The sequence below is a fragment of the Carlito syrichta genome, unplaced genomic scaffold (genome assembly GCF_000164805.1).
Source record: "Carlito syrichta isolate Samal-C Ts95f unplaced genomic scaffold, Tarsius_syrichta-2.0.1 Scaffold300978, whole genome shotgun sequence".
NCBI classification, from domain to species: domain Eukaryota; kingdom Metazoa; phylum Chordata; class Mammalia; order Primates; family Tarsiidae; genus Carlito; species Carlito syrichta.
The window spans coordinates 53,143-59,924 of NW_007245074.1; positions in this window are offsets into that span (position 1 = coordinate 53,143).

Here is a 6,782-nt window from a genome sequence, read left to right on the forward strand (position 1 = left end):
TCTGTGACCCTGGGTCCACACACGGGCTGAGTGCCCTCACCTTGAGAGACTAATGTGACAGCAGCACATAGAGTGTATGCTGGACTCAGCCCTCGTGGCTCCATGGGCCTTGAGCAAGGGGCTTCTAGATTTGGGGATGAAACACAAGACCTGAGCACAGTGCTGTCTGTTGGGTTCATCTGAGAGGGCAGCAGGGCCAGTACCCTCTGTGACAAGATGGAGAGGCAAGCTTGTCCGTGGGCAGAGTCATTTACTCCGTAGATGCTTGAAGCCCTCTCCCCAGGCACTGTTCGAGGGTGAAGGGGCTCCACTTCCCAGCCTGGCATCCTCCTGGTCCCTCCCTTCACCTAGGCTGGTCAGGTACTTTGACCAAGGGAGAGTAACTGGGACTGGGCAGGGCAAGAGTTTGGTGTGCTGGGCATGTGGGATGGAGACTGATCTGGCCCACACTCTCCTTCCACAGGTGCCCTGCCACCCTGCCACCTTTCTGAGCCTATGCCCACCTGCAAATCTCACTCCTGGTGCTCCTCGTGGAGCCCAGCTTGTCCTGAAGCCCCAACGCCAACCCCTGTGTCATGGGATGAGAAGATGAAGCCCAGGGAGGTGAAAGGCTCATTAAATGCCCACCCAAAGCTGGTGTTGGGATCAAGCAATTCTCTATCTCACCTCAGCCTGCAAAGATGAGACAAATGCAGACTTAAAACATAAGAAATAAAATCATCAGGACTGGTGGGTTAAAGGTGACCCACAAGGGAGGGTGACATACATGCCTCAGGGGCTTCCTGCAGCTGCGGGCATGGAAGTCACCACGAAGGCAGAACTAAAGGCCTGAATGTGGGCTCTGCCTTGCAGTTTCAGAAAGGCTATGGTGTGTATGTGAGAGAGTGAGGGTGTGCATGAATGCATTCTTTGATGAGATGCCCCACTCAGGGGTCGGGGCTTGGTCGTGGCCTGTGCCCACGCAGAGGCAGAAGACAGGTTCCACCCCAGATAGCTCACAGTGGGAGGAGAAGACAAAGATGCAGGCAGTGTCTGCTAGTAGGAGAGTGCAGAGGCAGGGACACCAAGAGTGGGATCCCATGAGGGCCTCTGACCCTGCCACACAGAGTGGGCACATCCTCAGGGAGGATGGGATGTGTCATCAGAGAAGTAGAACCGTGGGAGCAAGGAGCAGAACCCAGCTGCACACGTGGGAGCTGGACTGCCTGGGGGAGCTTGCAGGGTCGGACTGTGGGGCCTGTGGCTGCCTAAGAATCTGGGTCTCCTGCTGGGTGCACTGGGTGCCAGCAGGACCTTTCTTGTGCTATGTGTCATGAGGACTAGGTCTGTCCACTGTGGGGTGGTGGAAGGGGGTGTTAGGCACAGACAGCCAGGATCGGAACACTGGTGGTGTGTGGATAGGAGAAAAGAGACTGACAAAACTGGGAGGTCCCATCTTCAAGAACTGGTAGCCGAGAAGTGGACATGTGTGAGTGGCCCCCTCCACCCCATGCAGCCTCCCCTCCCTCCACATCTGGAGCTGAGACTGGACAGGCACAGGCACGTACTCATTGGTCCTGTGAGGGCCCTGCACAGTGTACACCCTCCCCTCTATCCGCACCCTGCAGGCCCACTCTGACACCTGTGCTGGAAATCGTGGAATGTGCTTGGGAATCATGGAAAGTCAGCAGGGGTCTGCTTTGCCTCCAGGCCTTCCTTGGGCCTTGAGAGGATGAGGTGGAAAGTGGGATGGGTCAGGGTTCACAGCTAGGCCTCCAGACCAAGGCAGCCTTTGCACCTTCCCAGCATGTGCACCTCCCCTATCCTGGCAGGTGGAGACAGACTTGACCCCTTGCAGGGCTCTTCCTTACCTATGCTGCTTCTTCTCTGTCTCAGGAGCTTCCTAGAACTCTCACCCTCAATGCATCTCAGGCCTCCAGATCTTAGCCCCTGGCTCTGCTTCCAACCTTAGACTGCTGTGTTAGTTTCCTATTGCTGCTGTGATAAGTTGTCACCAACTTGAAACCACAGATTTATTCTGCAACAGTCCTGGGGACCAGAGGGCTGAAATCAGTCTCACTAGGTGCCAAGATGTCAGCAGGGCTGCTTTCCCTAGAGGTTGGAAGGGGGAGTCTACTCCCTCAACTTTTCCAGTTCTAGAGGTCAACCTCACTCCCAGGCTGTTGGCCCCTCCCTCTGTCTTCAGAGTGCACCTCTCCGAGCTCTACTTCTGTCCCACATCTCCTCTGACCTTCTGTGTCCCTCTGAGGAGGACCTTTATGGCTACATTGGGTTAGTCCTACAAGCCGAGGAATTTCCCCATCCCGAGGTTCTTAACGTTATCACATCTGCAAAGGCCCTCTTGCCACAAAAGGCGACATTCTCATGTTTGGGAGATTAGGACACTTACATCTTGGGGGCCAGACATGCACAGCTGTTGCCACATCCTCCTTCCCCAAGCTACGGCAGCCAGATCCCTCTCTTGGAGAGAGTGGACAGCACTGGAGCCCCAGAGGGCAGGAGCTGCCAGACCCTGGGGCAGGAGTCCAGGTGAGAGGGCTGGGGCTGCACCCACCCTTTTCCTCCTCCATGGCAGAAGCCAAGTCAGACCATGCTCCTACTTGGTCCTGACCCTCCAGCACCTCCCGGCTCCCTCAGAGGCCCTGGGCCATGGCCTGCACCTGTTTCAGTCCCTCTGGCACTGGTCGTTTCCTGAATGCACCTCGTTTCCTGAATGCGCCATGCACACACCTGTTGGGGTCTTTGCACTTGCCTCTGCCTCTACTGAGACAGCCTCCCCAGACACCCTGCACATCTCCAGGGTCGGCTTAGGTTTACATGACTCACAGGTCCTCCTTTGCCAGCCTCTCTGAGCAAGCTCTCACATCCCAGTCTTGAACTCTTACTCTTTTTTATTTTTCTTCTTGACACTTCAATGCATTTATTTATCTGGCTATTTGTTTTGCTTCTGTCTCATCCTAGGAGAACTTAAGCCACTGAGGACACAGACTGTCTATCTCTAGGGCCTGCACAGTGCAAGGCTGGAGAAACATTTCATGGATGCAGGAAGGAAGGAGGAAAGGCCACAGGCTTTCGGAACATCTCCTAAAACGTGAGGCCCAGTATCAGCTGAGCTGGATAAGGGGTTCTGGCCTCAAATCACTGGGCTGCTTCACCAGGGATGGTGCATGTGGCTGAGACTCCTTTTGGAATTGATGGCCGTGGCCAGGAAGGGGGCCATGGCTGCCCACTGAGGAAGGAGTGGACATTTAAACCTGGATGGCTCCTGGGACGTCTGAGCTTGCTAATGATGTTGGGACCTGGAGGGGAAAAAAAACACTCTGTAAATAAACTGTCTCAGACTTCAAATTACATTCCACATTTTCCTGAGGTCATGGGAATTGACACTGACATTAGTCTGTAATTTGTTTCTCAGAATTCTTCTTCTATTTTAAGAAAGTAAGCAGGAGGAGCAGAAGGTGGAAAATGAAAGGGAGGGAGAGGGACAGGAGGAAGTGACACCAGCAGCAGGCAGATGGGACAGTGGGGACAGAGGTGGAGGGGACTGAGAGATGCCTGCAGCCTGTACTCCTGCTCCTTCTCCCCGTGGCTTGCACACCTGCTTCTCAGCTCAGGGTATCTTTCCCGCCAGCCTGTGTGGAGGCCTGGCAGCGCCAAGGCGTTGGCAGAGGCTCTGGGGAGAGGACTTCTCTCCACAATGCCATCCCGGCACTCCCCTGGTGCAGAGCAGCCAGCCCGGTTCTAAAAGTCCTGGGTCCAGGAGATCCGAAGAGCCCTGGGGCCAGGAGGTCCACATCGTGCAGCCCTCCCCACCTGGAGCTCCGACCTGCCCCTGGCATGTGAAGTGGCATGCTGAGGGGCTGTTCTGAGTTTCCCGTGAGCACATATGCCACAGGCTCTTTGAAGGAAGGGATGGCGGGCCAGGTGAGTGGAGCCAGGCTTCCCTGGTGGGTACAGACGCCCAGTATGAGAAGCTGCTGGGCCTTGATAGCCCCCATATTCTGCCCTGGAAACGCATCCACTAATTCCCTCACCTACGACTTGTGTCCATGAAGAATCATCAGGACTGGTAGCTTTTCCTGCTCCTGGAGAGGCTCACAGTCCTGACTCCTGGGGTAGGCAGGGTGAGCCCCAAGCAGAACATGTGGGCTAGGTGATGACTGGGGAACATTGGGTATATGGGCCTGAGGCAGAGCCTTGGGGAAGCTGGGGTGAGTCGAGCCCCAGGAGGGGCCAGACACAGTGCTCAGAAGGCAGCGCATGACCCTGCAGGAGCCTGGGGACGTCAGCTTCACTGCTAGTGAGCTGCAGCCCTGGGGAACGGAGCCAGCTGAGCCCAGTCTGGCCTGCTGCGTGGCAGGAGTGCTCTTGCCACCACGTCGGGAAGATGGTCTTGTGGAAATAGGTAGGAGGTGGACACAGACCGGCTGGCAGCAGGGCAGACTCAGAGAAAGGATAGGAACCAGCATGTGGTATCAGAAGGGCAGAGCCACGGGATCTGTCGGTGACGTGGATGACGAGGGAGGGTGTGGGACACAGGTGTGGGGAGGCGGGCAGTGCAGCGTGCATGCAAGGTTGTCCCAGGGTGTCAGGGAAGAGGTGACATCTCAAGTCTTGCTTCTCCCGCCACCAGGAGTGAGGAGGGAGGGGAGGGGTGTGCCTGCTCTCATGGATCCACACAGCCACCCTGCTTTCAGTTCTCATGCCATCTGTGGGTTCAGGGTTTAGGGGCACACAGCTCTAGGACCTGCTCTCCACTGGGTCACATCACAGTTCTCAGTTTCTCCATCTGGGCCCTGCATACTTCCTGGGCATCGTTAGTTATCAGCAGGTTGCACACACTGGACTCAGGGATGCTGAGTACACCACTGTCCCCGCCTCATAGGTTCGGCCTGTCTGCACCAGGGCTAGAGTTCCTGTGTTTTTGGTCCAGAGATCAATTCAAAAGCAGAGAACAAATCCAGCATTTACACCCTGGACTCTGCCAGTTGCTGTAGTGCCACCTTTATTCCTTCTCCACGGCCCAGCCAGGTCCTCTGCCATACTCTGGGGTGGGGTGAGGGCACTTGGAGTGACAGGGCAGACAGAGCCCCCTCTTACCTCTTTTTGACAATGGTTCAGATCACGCCACGCTTGACTTTGTGTGTCTTTGGACCATGCCTTTCTTCTTTTTTTCCTTATACTTTCTGGTGGCTTTTTAATTGTTATTGTTATGCAGTCCTTGCTTAGTTTATGCATTCTATGTCTTTGTTACATCACCCATGATTTCACAAGATGCCAGCTGATTTTCCAGCAATTCTCTAAAGTTCTCTTTGTCCTCTAAAAACACCCCACCATCCTCGGACCCTTCCTGGGCCTGTCCTGACAGCCATTGTCCTCCTGGGGTTGGAGTTGTTACCTGAGTCTACATCTTCATTTTTCCTGATTTCCACTCTCACTTTGCTGGAATCTGCTAATGATAACTCTCCAAGAAGGTGAGCTTTAGAGCTGCTCTTTTTTAAATCCTTGCGTTTCGAAGACAGCACTTTGCCCTTATGTCTTCTGATAGCTTGCCCAGGTGAGGAATCGTACAGCAAGGCAAACACTTCTCAGAACCATGGCCTTTTGGGACCCTGTGGTACTGGTGTCGATGGTGCCTCTTGTATCTTCACGAGGGTGGGTCCTTTTGTCTGAAAGCATCATTTCTTCCTTTGACTGCAGCACGTTTCCCCGTGTTACTTTTTGGATCATATTTCCTGTCTGCCTTTTTGGAACTTTCATTGGCCAGTTGTTTGAACTTCTAGATCGATTCCCTATATTATTGTTTTGCTGAAGTTTCCTTCTCTATACTGAGAAACTGCCTTGTTTTTAATCTTCCCATCTCTCTATTAAGCTGATTATTTTGGCTCTGATTTGTTCTCTGATTTTTAAAAAATGACAGCCTGTTTTGGGGCGCCTTCCTTCTCTTCTTAAATCTCCCTGGAACATGAGTTGGACATCTCTCTCTAAATTATTTGCAGACATCTGATTACTAGATTGCAGCTACTTCTTTGAGATCATCCTCCCTTTCTCTTCTGGCCTTTCTTCATGATGGTAGAGAGATCTGTTTGGGTTTCAAGATGAGACCCACAGGCTGCATGGAAACTCGGGTTTCAGAAAAGGGCAATTCAGGAGCCCCTGCAGGTGATGCCAGCCATGTTTCTGGGGCTCACCAGAGCAGTGAGGGCTGTCATATGGGGCACCAGTCTGCACCTTGCTACTCAAGCCCTTAGGGAAAACCTTTGGGCTTTGGTCTTGGGTCCTGGCCTGGGCCTGGATTCTCCTGTGTGTCGGGGGGGTGGGGAAGGGGATGAAGAGAATGACCCTCTAGAGCACAAGTCTGAGCTCCCTCCCCAGGTGCAGGTTCCCTTGGGGAACCTAATCCCCACAGTGGCCTCCCTACCTGCTAGCACACCCCACACACTTTGGCTGCAGCCGGTGGCCTTCCATACACACATCAGAGTTCTTCTAGCTTCAGGAAGAACACAAGACAGCCAACAAGCATCATGCCTTCCTGAACCCTCCTTCCCTCTGCAGGACTTCCCTGGTCACCGCTCCTCTTTGGGGCAATCCTCTGAGAAGCAGTCATCCTGCTGAGCCCTGTCCTTCAAGTCTCTGCCCTGCCTCTTCTCCCTTGGAAGTCCCCTGGCCAAGTCCCCAGTGGCAGGGCCTGACCTTGGGCCTCTTGGCAATGCTGGGCTTGGGATAACTGCTGCTGGGTTCCTTTCAGCACTCATGCTGCCCAGGCTGTCTCCTCTCCTGGT